The sequence below is a fragment of the Musca autumnalis genome, unplaced genomic scaffold (assembly GCF_047663935.1).
Source record: "Musca autumnalis isolate F117 unplaced genomic scaffold, ASM4766393v1 scaffold_3, whole genome shotgun sequence".
Classification (NCBI taxonomy): domain Eukaryota; kingdom Metazoa; phylum Arthropoda; class Insecta; order Diptera; family Muscidae; genus Musca; species Musca autumnalis.
The window spans coordinates 89018720-89036463 of NW_027411866.1; positions in this window are offsets into that span (position 1 = coordinate 89018720).

The window sequence follows — 17744 nt, forward strand, 5'->3', positions numbered from 1 at the left end:
TTCGAAGATGTTTTTAACTACGGATTAAAAGTATACATATATGCCACAACTTCACCTTCAATGAAATTACCTCGGAGCTCTTGATGTTTCAATTAACCCACCAATTTTGTGGACTTGTACCTTTTTCCTCAAAACTGTGGAAACCACTTTTGGCATTATCATCTTAGTCTTTTCAATCGGTATCTGACCGAAACCATCACTAATCTTTACAAACTCTAAACTAAGCCCTTTTAACCATTTTTTACTGTTAATTTCCTAAAAAGACGCTTGAAAATAAATGAAAATCGATTTGATTGTGAATAAAAAATTCTATACAACTTTCAAAAATTGACAAAGGCTTACAATGGTCCCTCACAGTAGGTGCAAATACAATTTTCGCCAAAAACTGTACAAATAAGTGCCAAGATTTACTCCAAACGCGAAGCTCGATAGAAATTTGTGGAAAAATTTACTTTATTGAAAAAATATTTTTGCAAATTTTTCGCAAATTTTCGCGATTTTTTTAGGTTTTATCCTTTTCTGCCATGAGACCATTCGGAATTGGTGCGAATTGTCAAAATCTGTTCAGCCGTTCTTGAGTTATAAGCGTAGTAACTAACATCATCCTTTTTTATATATATAGATGCTTAAAGAAATTCCATATTCGGCAGTAAAAACGATTTTATACATATTTAATAGTATATTTCCAACTGGATATTTTCCACTCTCCTGGAAGAAATTGCAAATAGTCTTGATACTAAAACCTGGGAAAGACCCAACACAAGTAAAATCTTACCGCCCAAGAAGTTTTCTGTCGATATTGTCGAAACTGTTTGAATCAACCCTGTTATTGAAAATTTCACCATACATCAATACATGTAATATAATACCCGATCACCAATTTGGTTTTCGAAAAAACCATAGCACAATACAACAGGTGCATCGCATTGTCACTTACATCAGAAAAGCTTTCGAAAAGAAGCAAGCTCTGTTTATAGATATTTCTCAAGCCTTCGATAAGGTATGGCATGAAGGACTTTTGTACAAAATATGCGAGTTACTACCAAAAAAACCCACAAACTATTTCGAAATTACGTAACAGATCGCTCATTTGAAGTAAAAGATAACGGTATACTTTCCACGCAGACCGTGTAATTCCATCTCACCAGTTACAATCGCATATAAGTTTTCCTGAAAATGACTGAAAAATGGAGAATAACGGTAAATACGGTCAAATGTAATCATACTACATTCCACTTAGAAGAGATTCATGCCCCCAATTCAAATCATTAATTAGGATTAAGATCTTAATACTTTTTGTTATTTTCATTCAATGAATGAATGAATGAATTAAAAAAAACCTAAAAAAACCTAAATTAGGTGTTCTTAAATCGAACTCCCCACTACAGCAATTTTATGATTTTACTCTACTATGGACGTCGATCTAGAGACGCATAATTTCATATCAAAATTTCAATGAAATTACTGTAGTGTGGCCCGGGACTACAACAAATCGTTGATGTATAATGAAAAGAAAAATTTTATTCTTTTTTGGAAATTTAATTTGAAAATCTTGGCAACATTTTCCATATAAACACATGGTTTTTTTTGATAATTAATTCAATAGACATCAATTGACATGACTGGTGAAGGTGCTCGTTGTAGCCCTGTTTACAGCGATGTAATCTTTTTCAAGGGTAAGTCCATGTTTCTTGACACAATTGTTCAAAAGCTCTAAAAAATCATACAGTGATCAACTAAAATAGCGAATGGGGTGACTCCTAAATCCAGTTACAAGCTGGCTAATGGCGTGTGGAAATTTTAATATCTTATAATCATTGTAATCAACATTAGTACAACATTATATATGTATATTGTTTTTTGCTAGGATAAGACAATACTTCCAGAGATATGGCCTCGGACCCAATATTTAGGGATAATCCTTCATACATCTCAAACACTAAAATTTTTAGTAGTTCTTGATTGATTAAGATTAAGATTCATACAAGTTTTTTGCTTAGCGTTTTGGTTTTTCCTAGTGCAAATATAACATTTAAAATAAAACAATGTAGTGCGTGGAAATGACAAGTTTGTTTCTGGGAAAATTTAAACCACAATACAGAATTAGTAATTTATTTTCAATAAATGATGAGGGTTAACATATAATGCACCATTTAAAATAAACAACATTTTCAGCGTAATTTTAGTGGAAACAACAATATGAGGGATATCGTAATGTCTGATAAGAAAAAAGTTAAAATAAAATTTCCACGTAGAAACCAAACCTACACTGAAAGAAAAATGCTTCGTTGTATCAATGAACGGGTTTCATTGATTATTTTTCATTGATGCTATGAAATGTTACATTAATACAATGAAATGTTTAGTTAATGCTATGAAACCTTACGTTAACTAAAATTTAATGATTTTTGGTTTCATTGAATAAATGAAACGTATTTCATTGATGTAATGTAACTTCTAATTTCTTTAAATTTTAAAAAATATGTAGTATTGAAACTATTCTAAATAGTATGTGCTTAAAAATACTAGTATTCAAACATCTTTTAAGAAAATGGTGGAAAATTGGATATATTTGACGTTTTTAGTTGGCTCCAAAAATTAATGTTATAGTTTCATTAAATAAATGAAATAGTTTCATTAAATAAATGAAATAGTTTCATTAAATAAATGAAACAGTTTCATTAAATAAATGAAACAGTTTCATAGAATAAATGAAACATTTTCATTAAATAAATGCAAGAGTTTCATTAAGTACTTGAAACATTTCTGAAGTTCCCAATACTATTTTGTGGAATGAAAAAAGGGTCTGAAATCTTATCTAAATTATGACCTTTATATTATCATTTTTCTTCTAATTATTTTTCTTTACTAAACAAATGTTTTAAATTTTCCACAATCATAAACAGAACAAGTACATACATATGTGTGTATAGAATCACATACATCAAACATACATATGTATGTACGAATATTAGCAGATGCGTCTCTAAAAGCGTAACTGTACAAAAATTCCTTACTTGCTTTACTAGCGATTGGCTTTGATATACATACATATTCATTCTCATTAAAATGTTTGTCTCATTTTTTTTGTACTTGGGTATCAAGGCTTATTCTCTCGGTATGTTATTCTCTGTCGTTCCTTGTTATGTATTTCATTGTTGTTATGAAGTAAATTCCAGCTGTGCGGTGTGAATGTGCGTGTGTGCGTTTAACAAGCAGAAAACAAGATTAAGCAAAACAACCCTGTCTGCCAAAAAGTTGATGAGCAAATTGTTAACAACATTGTTTTAGTTGACATTATAACGCCGCCAAGTGCGGATGAATAAAAATTTTACGATTCGTGTTTATACCCTACACCACTATGTGGTAAGGGGTATTATGTGTTAGTGCATTTGTATGTAACATACAAAAGGAAGCGAGATAGACCCATAGTTCCTTCTAGGGATATACATAGAATCACTTTCTGAGTCGATTTATGCATGTCCGTCCGTCCGTTCGCAACGTACAGGTCGCATTTGTTGACCGATTTCGCTGAAAATTGGGGAATACCGTTTTTTTAGCCGTCGGAAGATCAAGTTCGAAGATGGGCTATATCGGTCCAAGTTTTGGTATAGCCCCCATATATATTTTCGGCCGATTTCACGTATTTTCTGTAACACACACGCTATATATGTCCGATTTCGATGAAATTTGGAATGTGTGACTGAATTTGGTCTAAAAATAAATGTGCCAACTTATATCGAAATCGGTGCAGATTTGGATATAGCTCCCATATATATGTTCGCCCGATTTCACGTATGCGATGTACCAATCACGCTGTATACGTCCGATTTTAATGAAATTTGGAATGTTTGACTGAATTTGGTATAGAAATAAGTGTGCTAAATTATATAGAAATCGGTTCAGATTTGGATATAGCTCCCATATATATTTTCGGCCGATTTCACGTATTTTCTGTACCAAACACGCTATATATTTCCGATTTCGATGAAATTTGGAATGTGTGACTGAATTCAGTCTAGAAATAAATGTGCCAAATTATATCGAAATCGGTTCAGATTTGGATATAGCACCCATATATATTTTCGGCCGATTTCGCGTATTTGCTGCTCCAAACACGCTATATAAGTCGGATTTTAATGACATTTGGAATGTGTGACTGAATTCGGTCTGGAAATAAATGTGCCAAATTATATCAAAATCGGTTTAGATCTGGATATAGCTCCGATTTATATTTTACATATTCACAGTGGTGTAGGGTATCATATAGTCGGCCCCGCCCGACTTTGATCCTTTCCTTACTGGTTTTAACTTAGAAGTAAGTATGTATGTAAATATTGGACAAACTATTTCTGTTAAGTTTTATGTATTCATTTGTTTATATAAGTGAATTTACGTTTATTTGGTTTTTCTCTTTGTAATAGATGCAATCAGTAGCAAATCTAAAGAAGAATGGAATGACGGAGAAAATGCCAAGAGTTTGGTGTCCAGCGACAAATAAAGACAAATAAATTACTAACAGTTTTTATGATTTTCAATTTTACTTAATGGTGACAACGCCCAATAGGATCATAAAATTCGTTGAAAGTAGGTATGAAGTGTTTAATGTGAAAAGAAAATACAAATATTAAACTAAAACTCTTTCATGTAGTTTTTATATGTACAGTTGTTTTATGTGAACTTTGTATGCTGTATCCCAACATCATGGAAGTACACAGGGGATGACTGAGCGGCAAAATATGAAGGCAAGTTGTTGTGTAGAAAACCAGTTATTTAGTAACAAATTGTTTATTATTTCAATTTTACTTACAGATGACAACGACCAATGGTATCATTAATGTATTTAGTTAATAACTAAGGAATCAAAAATGACGTATTGTATCCATGGTCAAAACTAATTGCAATAAAATGAATTAAACATATTTAGCGTTGACTTAATTTTTATGCATTATGTGAGTATGAAATGACTTCATGAAATAAATGAAATCTTACGTTACATCAATGAAATGTATCATTGATTTTGAGCCAACGTAAGGCTTCATTGCATTAATGAAAGTATTTCTTTAAATTAATGAAAGTATTCCATTACACTAATAAAAATATTTCATTGCATTAATGAAAGTATTTCATTGCGTTAATGAAAGTATTTCATTGTATTAATGAAAGTATTTCATTATATTAATGAAAGTATTTCATTGCAATAATGAAGAAGTTTCATTGCATTAATGAAGAGGTTTCATTGTACTAATGAAGAGGTTTCATTGCATCAATGAAGAAGTTTCATTGCACTAATGAAGAGGTTTCATTGCATCAATGAAAAAGTTTCATTTCATTAATGAAGATATTTCATTGCATCAATGAAGAAGTTTCATTGCAATAATGAACAAATTCGTTAATTTTACTTCAATGAAACTCAATGAAACTTTTTTCGTTTATTCAATGAAGCTCTACGTTGGCTCAAAATCAATGACAAATTTCATTGATGGAACGTAAGATTTCTTTTATATTATGAAGCTTTTCCTTTCAGTGTAGTCATTTTAATGAATATTCCATTGTCACATGATTATTTCATTGTGCAATTATGAAACGGAATTTATTTCAGACTGACAAAACACAAACAACATATACAAAGTCATACATCCATATAAATTGAAATTTTTAGTCATATTGCAATTCACAACGCGTATATTGTTGCATTATTTATGGTGCCGGCCATTTGCCGCTTTCAAAGAATCGCGGTTGGGGTTATTAAAAATATTTTCAAATAATTTCATTATCGCATTGTTAAATATAGAATGGATTTGTATTGCATCAATATTTGCATTTTACAACATACATTTATATGCATGTAAATATGTATGAGAACGAAACGTGAATTATAAAATTTATAACATTTGTTTGAAACAAACATTAAAACGTATAAATTGTGTTATGCACAGATAAATTGATATTTTGCAAAAATATAGAAATTAAACAAAAGCAAATATTCATACGTACAGTTCAAGCAATTCATATCGTGGAAATATACAAAGATTCATAATCGGGCATTTCTATCATGGAAATAATGCCGTTCGTTTGGAACTGAATCACGCACTTTTTGTATCATGATGTTATCGACATTATAACTACTTCAGAAGAAGAAGGTGATAATGTTGAGCATGATGTCCGATATATACAAAAACCAAAAAAGGAAAATGTTAATAAAAGGCTGAATTATTTTGTTATTAAGACCACCCCATATCTAAAACTGCTGAAAAAATAAACTGTATTGTTCTATGCGGTCGATGGGGGATAGTTTTATTCCCTCAACTAAAATTTAAATTTCAGCCTTTTTGGTGGGATATTGAGGCCAAAACCTTCAAATTACCGAAAATCGCGAGGGACTTACTTTTCTTTGAGGGCTATATGAAAACGTGGAACAGGTACGTTCTATATCCCCCAATGAAGACTAAATGGTATCTATTTTGATTTGATATTGACGCTGAAACCCTCGGAGAGTAAATGCAAATTTTATAAATGTTTGATAATGAAATTTTTGTTTTAAAATTCAATACTTCCCAACGAAGAATAAATACTAAAATTATGCACTTCGGTGGGATATTGAGGCCACAACCTTCAAAATACCGAAAATCGGGAAGTACAGTTCTATATCATAGCACATTTTCAGTACCAAACATCCTAGGAGTAATAGAAACTTCTATACCAAATTATCTTAAATATTGCGGGCAGTTTCTTAATTTCACTAGACAGACGGACGCTGTTTTATCGACTTAAGGTAAGGTCACATTAGGCAAATATTTGCTTCAGCGACTGGCAGTGTGCGCTTACTGAGAGCTAGTGAGCGTAAATAATGCATTGAAATTTATGCTCACTTGTTCTCAGTAAGCGCACACTGCCGGCCGCTGGAGCAAATATTTGCATAAAACCGACCTTAACGCCCATACCTAATATTCAACGCGATGTACGAAATTAATTCACCATTGTACCACAAAAGCGCTCTTGGGGCGTCCGTATTACCCAAATATGATCGAAATCCCGTTTAAAACACAAAACCGCTATTTAAACATATTAAACCTTTTTTCATTCGTAGACACAAATAATTTTCCTTTGCAATAAATAGATTTTCATAATTTGTTTGGCTTTTGTTTTCAACCCAATAGAAAATCAAGTCATCGACGACATTTTCGTCGACGATTCGTTGATGAAATTACCGAAATTGTCATGCACGACGCGATGCATGACCATGTCTTGCAAAGTGTCGTGGTAACAAACTCAAATATGTTCAAAAAAGTGTGCTATCCCAATAGAAAGTGTCTTTAAGACAACATTGATGAATCGTACACGACATTTCCAATTCGTTCACGACTCCTTGCAGACAGCGCTTTGGGATCGTTGACGACTTTTTCACACAAGTGTCCCAGTATTCATGCACGACAACTTGGGCGACAAGGTAAGCGAAGCTGTCGTCGATGACGACTTCGAAGACAAAAAACCCGTTATTTCGTTGACGACAGCTTAACAGACACTGTCTTGCTATTTGTCGTTAAAGACCCTACTAAAGACAATTTCATTTTGTTGTCGTGTGTAAAATTTTTATTTTTATGACATTAAAAATACATCATTTTATAAATTTTATCTTACATTAATATTAATTCGTTCCTGAATATTCTCTGATTCATCCATTTTTGAATTTATCCGCGCCTAAATTTCTCATCACATCCTATGGAGGGGCGACCTCCTTTATATATGGATTCTGTAAAAAGAAAACATTATGAATGGTTGTTGACAATAACCACTAAAATAATTTATAATCTTACCATATACCACACACGCATCTTTTAAAACCGCTGGGATTTTCGGAATTTTCCATGACTTCACTACAAATATGTATTAAAAGAAAAACTTATTATTATAACTTATTTTTAAGTTCCTTAGTATAATTTTTCTCACTTACCGCTCTTTGGTTAAAGCACACTGTTTAGTATTGACGTGATTTCAGAATTTGATGATTTTATTATCTTACAATTATTTCAAAATGAAAATTGTATATTTGAATCAATATGTGAACAATCATTTCATAGCACGCTTTTTTGAACACCCAATAGAAAATCCAGTCTTCGATGACATTTTCGTCGACGATTCGTTGATGAAATTTCCGAAGTTGTCGTGCACGACATGATGCATGACAATTTCTTGCAATGTGTCACCAGAAAAAAAAAAAACAAAAATAATCAAACAAAATTACTATGACATATTTGTACACATATCTAGGAATTGTTAATATTTCAATACAACTGAAATCGGTCAAACATTGCAGTTTGAAATAAAAATTCGCGACATTTTTCTAAACAGGGTGAGGTAAGTGATAAATAGAAATAGACTGATGTACATATGAACTTTAAAACAATGATTTTGTTTGGTTCTTTAATATAGGATGAATGAATGATGATGAAGCAATCAAGATAGAATTAAAATTTTTAATTTGGAGTCTATTATAGTGGAACGCGATCGTGGAAACAATTAAAGGTAAGTGTTTAAATGACATACATATATTTATACATCACAAGATTGCGCATGTTTTATTATTTGCAGAATTTGTCTAAAACGTCTTGCTGGCCTAGGAGTTGTTGTTAAATGGAGTCTTGGATCGTTCTGGATTATAGACCACACTGCCGCGGAAACGCTTTTAAATTATGTAGTATATTTCTATATGTACAAAAATGTTATATTCTGTATGTTAATAAAATAAAAAATGTTAAAAACATATTTATGTATGTAAATAAAATTTTCTTTAGGAGGGTCGTTGGTGACAAATTACAAGACATTGTCTGCAAAAGGATCGTTAACGAAAAGTAGGGTTTTTGTCTTCGAAGTCGTCGTCGACGACAGCTTCGCTTACCCTGTCGCCCAAGTTGTCGTGCATGAATACTGGGACACTTGTGTGAAAAAGTCGTCAACGATCCCAAAGGGCTGTGTGCAAAGAGTCGTGAACGAATTGGAAATGTCGTGCACGAGTCATCAATGTTGTCTTGAAGACACTTTCTATTGGGCATATTTGAGTTTGTTACCACGACACTTTGCAAGACATGGTCATGCATCGCGTCGTGCATGACAATTTCGGTAATTTCATCAACGAATCGTCGACGAAAATGTCGTCGATGACTTGATTTTCTATTGGGATGAAATGATTGTTCACATATTGATTCAAATATACAATTTTCATTTTGAAATAATTGTAAGATAATAAAATCATCAAATTCTGAAATCACGTCAATACTAAACAGTGTGCTTTAACCAAAGAGCGGTAAGTGAGAAAAATTATACTAAGGAACTTAAAAATAAGTTATAATAATAAGTTTTTCTTTTAATACATATTTGTAGTGAAGTCATGGAAAATTCCGAAAATCCCAGCGGTTTTAAAAGATGCGTCTGTGGTATATGGTAAGATTATAGATTATTTTAGTGGTTATTGTCAACAACCATTCATAATGTTTTCTTTTTACAGAATCCATATATAAAGGAGGTCGCCCCTCCATAGGATGTGATGAGAAATTTAGGCGCGGATAAATTCAAAAATGGATGAATCAGAGAATATTCAGGAACGAATCATTATTAATGTAAGATAAAATTTATAAAATGATGTATTTTTAATGTCATAAAAATAAAAATTTTACACACGACAACAAAATGAAATTGTCTTTGGTAGGGTCTTTGACGACAAATAGCAAGACAGTGTCTGTTAAGCTGTCGTCAACGAAATAACGGGATTTTTGTCTTCGAAGTCGTCATCGACGACAGCTTCGCTTACCTTGTCGCCCAAGTTGTCGTGCATGAATACTGGGACACTTGTGTGAAAAAGTCGTCAACGATCCCAAAGCGCTGTCTGCAAGGAGTCGTGAACGAATTGGAAATGTCGTGTACGATTCATCAATGTTGTCTTAAAGACACTTTCTATTGGGAAACACACATACATACATACATACATACATACATACATACATATATACAACATGTATTATACGTTGTCAGTATTCATAAGAATACTTGTGTTATACTTTTTTCACCACACACGCGTACGGACGTATTTAAGCATGTCTCTAAGTAGGAACTAATAGCTACTAATTATTTGTTTTGGATAACATGTCATTGTTAAAACGATAGGTTTATAGTCACTATCTTTGCTGGGAAGGGCATACATCAAACTATTGTGTTGTTTATATTAATTATATTCATGTTTTGAAAACAGAACTAGCCGGACAGAATTGCTTGTATAAGTCCATATTTACATTAGGCAATTTTCCTTGCGGCAATTGTCACTTTGTCGGTGAGAGAGGGTGTTGAGAGGCAAAGGATTACCATATGCCTCACCTCTCTCTCCATTAAACTGACAATTGCTGAAAAGAAAATTTCCTAATATAAATATGTAACACATCGAAATATTCGTCGGAGACCCTATAAAATATATATAATCTTGATTAGCATGCAAGTCGATATAACCATGTCATTACGTCCGTCTGTTGAAATCAAGACACAGATCACAATTTTTAAGATAGAGCTGTATAATTTTTATACCCTCCACCATAGTATGGAGGGTATATTAAGTTTGTTTTTCCGTTTGTAACGCATTGAAATACTCATTTGCGACCCTATAAAGTATATATATTCTTGATCAGGGTAAAATTTTAAGTCGATCTGAGCAGGTCCGTCCGTCCGTCCGTCTGTGGTAATCACTCTATCATCCACAAAAATAGAGATAGGACGCTGAAATTTTGGGAAAATGCGTCTTTTGTTTGCAGGCAGGTCAAGTTCGATGATGGGCTATATCGATCCACGTTTTGGTATAGCCCCCATATAACGGTACCCCCCGATTTACGGTATTTTGACGTTTTTAGCTACATTTTCAGACCGATTTGGCTATAATTTGACATTTAGGGTTCTTAAGTGTCAACAAATATTAGGAGGGTTGGCGTTTTTTGTTTGGGATGACGACTTCTATTTTGTTTTTTCAAAATAGTCAGGCTTAATCCCATAGTCGTTGTTTTAATATTTTATCAAAACAACTTTAATTTATTAGTGGGAAAAAATTGGCGATGTTTACCAAGGGGTAAGGCAGGGAATACTATAGTTTCAGATCTCGCCACAGATCTTCATCAGTTCCCTTATTTCTTGTTTTTCAACAAGAAACTTTTTATACCCAAGTGTCAATTGCTAGCTCAAATAGATACGTGCGCAAAGAAACACTCTGATCGAGAATTTCTTTGGCACTACCTAAACTCTAGCAACTTCACTTGCAAACAAATCCAAAATTTTCCCACTGCTATGCGTTCGTCGATTCTCGACGAAAAAGCACATAACTAATTTGTTGGTATTGCATACTACAGCAAAAAACAACATTTTGACGGTGCCCGGTCTCACAATTAGGAGGGTTGGCGTTTTTTGTTTGGGATGACGACTTCTATTTTGTTTTTTCAAAATAGTCAGGCTTAATCCCATAGTCGTTGTTTTAATATTTTATTAAAACAACTTTAATTTATTAGTGGGAAAAAATTGGCGATGTTTACCAAGGGGTAAGGCAGGGAATACTATAGTTTCAGATCTCGCCACAGATCTTCATCAGTTCCCTTATTTCTTGTTTTTCAACAAGAAACTTTTTATACCCAAGTGTCAATTGCTAGCTCAAATAGATACGTGCGCAAAGAAACACTCTGACCGAGAATTTCTTTGGCACTACCTAAACTCTAGCAACTTCACTTGCAAACAAATCCAAAATTTTCCCACTGCTATGCGTTCGTCGATTCTCGACGAAAAAGCACATAACTAATTTGTTGGTATTGCATACTACAGCAATAAACAACATTTTGACGGTGCCCGGTCTCACAATTAGGAGGGTTGGCGTTTTTTGTTTGGGGTAAGGTCCTTGGTAAACATCGCCAATTTTTTCCCACTAATAAATTAAAGTTGTTTTAATAAAATATTAAAACAACGACTATGGGATTAAGCCTGACTATTTTGAAAAAACAAAATAGAAGTCGTCATCCCAAACAAAAAACGCCAACCCTCCTAATTGTGAGACCGGGCACCGTCAAAATGTTGTTTATTGCTGTAGTATGCAATACCAACAAATTAGTTATGTGCTTTTTCGTCGAGAATCGACGAACGCATAGCAGTGGGAAAATTTTGGATTTGTTTGCAAGTGAAGTTGCTAGAGTTTAGGTAGTGCCAAGAAATTCTCGATCAGAGTGTTTCTTTGCGCACGTATCTATTTGAGCTAGCAATTGACACTTGGGTATAAAAAGTTTCTTGTTGAAAAACAAGAAATAAGGGAACTGATGAAGATCTGTGGCGAGATCTGAAACTATAGTATTCCCTGCCTTACCCCTTGGTAAACATCGCCAATTTTTTCCCACTAATAAATTAAAGTTGTTTTAATAAAATATTAAAACAACGACTATGGGATTAAGCCTGACTATTTTGAAAAAACAAAATAGAAGTCGTCATCCCAAACAAAAAACGCCAACCCTCCTAATTGTGAGACCGGGCACCGTCAAAATGTTGTTTATTGCTGTAGTATGCAATACCAACAAATTAGTTATGTGCTTTTTCGTCGAGAATCGACGAACGCATAGCAGTGGGAAAATTTTGGATTTGTTTGCAAGTGAAGTTGCTAGAGTTTAGGTAGTGCCAAAGAAATTCTCGATCAGAGTGTTTCTTTGCGCACGTATCTATTTGAGCTAGCAATTGACACTTGGGTATAAAAAGTTTCTTGTTGAAAAACAAGAAATAAGGGAACTGATGAAGATCTGTGGCGAGATCTGAAACTATAGTATTCCCTGCCTTACCCCTTGGTAAACATCGCCAATTTTTTCCCACTAATAAATTAAAGTTGTTTTAATAAAATATTAAAACAACGACTATGGGATTAAGCCTGACTATTTTGAAAAAACAAAATAGTCAACAAATATATATAACAAAACTTGTGGACATAGGTCCACGTTTTGGTATAGCCCCCATATAACGGTACCCCCCGATTTGCGGTATTCTGACGTTTTTAGCTACATTTTTAGACCGATTTAGCTATAATTTGAAATTTAGGGTTCTTCAGTATCAATAAACTTATATAACAAAAGTTGTGGACATAGGTCCACGTTTTGGTATAGCCCCCATATAACGGTACCCACCGATATACGGTATTTTGACGTTTTTAGCTACATTATCAGACCGATGTAGCTATAATTTGACATTTAGTGTTCTTAAGTGTTAATAAACTTATAAATTAGAAGTTGTGGACATAGGTCCACGTTTTGGTATAGCCCCCATATAACGGTACCCCCCGATTTGCGGTATTTTGACGTTTTTAGCTACATTTTCAGACCGATGTAGCTATAATTTGACATTTGGGGTTCTTAAAAGTCAATAAACTTTTATAACAAAAGTTGTGGACATAGGTCCACGTATTGGTATAGCCCCCATATAACGGTACCCCCGATTTACGGTGTTTTGACGTTTTTATCTACATTTTCAGACCGATATAGCTATAATTTGACATTTAGGGTTCTTAAGTGTAACTAAACTTATATAACAAAAGTTGTGGACCTAGGTCCAAGTTTTGGTATAGCCCCCATATAACGGTACCCCCGATTTACGGCATTTTGACGTTTTTATCTACATTTTCAGACCGATTTAGCTATCAATTGACATTTAGGGTTCTTAAATGTCAATAAACTTATATAACTAGTGGACATAGGTCCATGTTTTGGAATAGCCCCCATATAATGTTACCGCCCGATTTCAGGTATTTTGAGAGTTTTACCAACAAGTTTTAACCGAATTATCTGTAATTTGAACATTTGACATTTGAAGTTCTTAGTGGTCACAACACCTCTCCATCAAAAATTGTCAACATAGGTCCATGTTCGGATATAGCTCCCATGTAACGGTACCTCCCAATTTTAAGTAATTTGGCAATTTTAGCTACAATTTTTAACAGAACTAACTGTAATTTGACATTTGAAGGTTGTAGTGGTCACCACACATCTGCATCAACAATTTTCAACATAGCCCCAATATAACGATACTTCCCTATTTTCGGTACTTTGAGGATTTTACTTAAAATGTTTAACCGAACGTAGGTACATATTTTTGTATAGCCCCAAAACAAACCTCCCGATTTTCCGTACCTTAGCTTTATTTTTGGACGAACTTTCTGTAATTTGAAATTTAAAAGTCAACAAAAAATGTTAATTTAAGTTCATATTTTCGTATAGCCCAGATACCTCCGAACTAGCTGTTAATGACATTTGAAGTTCCCACGTTATGTACCGATTTTCGATATTTTGAGGATTCTAGCTAAATTTTTTAACCGAATTAGGAGTTATTTGACATTAAAGGCTCCCATCAAAAACTGTCAACATAGGCCCATGTTTTATTACAACCCCTATATAACAGTACCTCCCAATTTCTAGCCCACCAAAAATTGTCAACAGTTAGATATAGGCATCATAAAAAAGGACCTCCCGAATGAAGCATTTTATGTACATTATCTGACATTTTAAGGTACTCACTTAAAGTTGGGGACAGGAATGAATATTTTATGGTGGAGGGTATGAAAAGTTCGGCCCGGCCGAACTTAATGCTTTTTTACTTGTTTCTATTACTATTACTTTGTTTGGTATTGAAAATGGGTTATACCGGTCCACGTTTTGATAGAGCCCCCCTGGTACGGTACCTCCCGATTTTCGGGATTTTTAAGGTTATAGCCTCATTAAAGCACCGAAATGACTGAAATTTGGTATTTAGTGTATGTGGGGTATAAAGCTTTCCACTTGAAATTTGTCGATATAAGTCCACGTCTTCATATAGCCCCTATAGAACGGTACTTCCCAATTTTCGATATTTTGAAGTTGTGGCTGAAATTTGGTATTTAGTCTTCAATGGGGGTATAAACATTCCACTTGAAATTTGTTGGTATAGGCCCACTTCTTTATATAGCCCCTATAGAACGGTATCTCCAAATTTTCGGTGATTTTGAAGGTTGAAACGTGGGTTTTGTCGTCGGCTGGGGTTAGTTCAGTCGCGTCCAGGGTCTCCATAAGGACCAACTAAACCTTACGAAATAAGAAGACTAGTATTCTCCCCTTCCTGGGAGCTAAATAGGGGATTTATTGAAGGAATACCAATTGACAATCTACTTGTGTTTAAATGCGATAAGAATTGATTCAATGGGTATATATTTGGATTAATAGTTGTCGTAAGGATTATGCAAACTCGCTGGGGGAGCTAGTGTTGAATTAGCGGGTTCTTCTTCGAGGGAAACGGTGTTGTTTATGTTCGGGTGTGAATGATCGGGAATACGATGTATTCGGTGTTCGGCTGTAGATGATCGGGAAGACGATGAATTCGGTGTTCGGCTGCAGATGATCGGGAAGACGATGAATTCGGTGTTCGGTTGCAGATGCTCGGGGACACGACGGGTTTGGGTATAAGTCTGACTTCTACCATGCGCTACTGGTTTCTAACTACGGAACAGTTGACCCGTAGGCCCTGTGGCACTGCTGACCCGAAGGCCCAGTGTAACAGCTGACACGAAGGCCCTGTGGAACTGCTGACCCGAAAGCCCAGTGGAACAGCTGACTCGAAGGACCTGTGTATGTATTAGTTGTTGTATTATGTACGTGAAAATATTGTCACGTTACAAGGTTGTGCCCTCCATATCCCAACAAACGGCTGAAATTTGGTACTTAGTCTTCGTTGGCGGTATAAAATTACTATCGGTATATGTCCACATCTTCATATAGGCTTCATAGAACGGAACCTCCCGACTTTTGGAATTTTTAAGGTTTTAGCCTCAAAGTCCCACCCAAATGGCTGAAATTCGGTACTCCGTCCTCGTTGGGGGTACAAAACTTTCTACCCGAATTTTGTCTTATAGGTCCACGACTTTACATAGCCCCCATAGAATGGTAGCTCCCGATTTCCGTTAGTTTGTAGCCTCAATATCCCAACAAAATGGCTGAAATTTTGTGCTTAGTCTTCAATGGGGTTATAAAGCTTTCCACCGGTATAGGTCCCCGTCTTTATATAGCCTATAGTACCTCCCGACTTTAGGTATTTTCAAGGCTTTAGCCTCAATTTCCCACTGAAATGGCTGAAATTTGGTATTTAGTCCTCGTTGGGGGTACACAACTGTCCACCTGAAATTTATCTTGTAGGTCCATGTCTTCATATAGGCCCATATAACGGTACCTCCCGATTTTCCGTGATTTTGAAGGATGTGGTCTCAATATCCCAACGAAATTGCTGAGTGTTTAGTATTTAGTCTGGGGGTATAAAACTTCCCACCTGAAATTTGTCTTGTATGTCCACGTCTTCATACAGACCCATAGAACGGTACTTCCCGATGTCCGGTATTTTGAAGGTTTAGCCACATTATCTTACCGAAATGTCTGAAATTTGATAGTACGGGTTCTTAGATTGGAAGGTAATACGATACCGCTCTATGTGAAGTCTACTAAAGAATATGTCTACTGTGGTGACTGTAACTTGGTATTTCGGATTCTCAATAGGTAGAAAGGCCAAACGAAGAAAATGATCAATATAGGTTCATATTTTGGTATATTCTCAATATGATGGTACCTCCAGATATGACGTATTTTGAAGGGTTTGAAGGACGAATTGGCCCAATGAAACGACTGTAGCGTGGTATTTCGGATTCTGAATGGGTAGAAAACATCGATCGATCTTAAACCTTGTTTAAAAGAAAGTGTTATTCTTCAGTTATCGTGACGGAAAAGCTTAGTACTTTCATAAAGGAAGGAAACTAATTGCTTCATTTTACATCAATAATTCTCGTGGTGAAGGGTATAAAAAGTTCGGCTCGGCCGAATTAAACCCTTTCTTACTTGTTATTAAACAAAAAGCATAATGTGAACTGCAATCAGCTGAAACATATTTTTTAAAACGGTTCATATATTTGTTGCATTTTGTATTTTATCAACAAAAGCGACAATACTATTTTCAATAGTAAAAGCCAAATGTAAGCGGAAATAAAATTTATTCAAAAAAACTGTCCGATAACAAAGATAGCTGAGAACTCAAAAACAGTAAATAATACAATAAAACTATTGCCAATAAAATAAATTGGGATCTCATGCAAAATGCACTCAAGTGGACCTTTTTCACTTGTCGATTGCTTGTTAAAATGAAACGTTCACAATGATGCCATGACGATAAGACCAAATATTTGCAACAGACATCACAAGTCCTGGTTTGCTGTGGATATTTTTAAAAGAATACGTACGATTTTATTGACTTCATAAAGATAGACAAGCATCAATAACAACACTGCAACAAATCTGAGTGCATGATGTCCCATGAAGAAACAACAAAGAGTCTTCTGTGTCATGCCACAAAATAATTGTGGTCAAGTATAAGGCATATTGAAGTTATTACAAATACATGTTCAACATTCCTTCGTTGCTGATATTAAAAATATGAAACATTTTAAGTAAAATTCTTTATGGGGAAGTATTTCCCAATATATGGTAAAAACCATAAAAGTTTTACAAGCGATGAATCCGAGTTTCGCGCTTTCAAAATTCATGAGCTGTTGACATATTCTATATAATATATTTGAATTTCTGTAAAATAAAATGTTTTACTAGGGGTCCCACAATATTGACCATTAAAAAAAATTTACGTGGAAGCTGTGTTGGCATCAATGTAGGAAAATGGGTAAAAATTGGTTG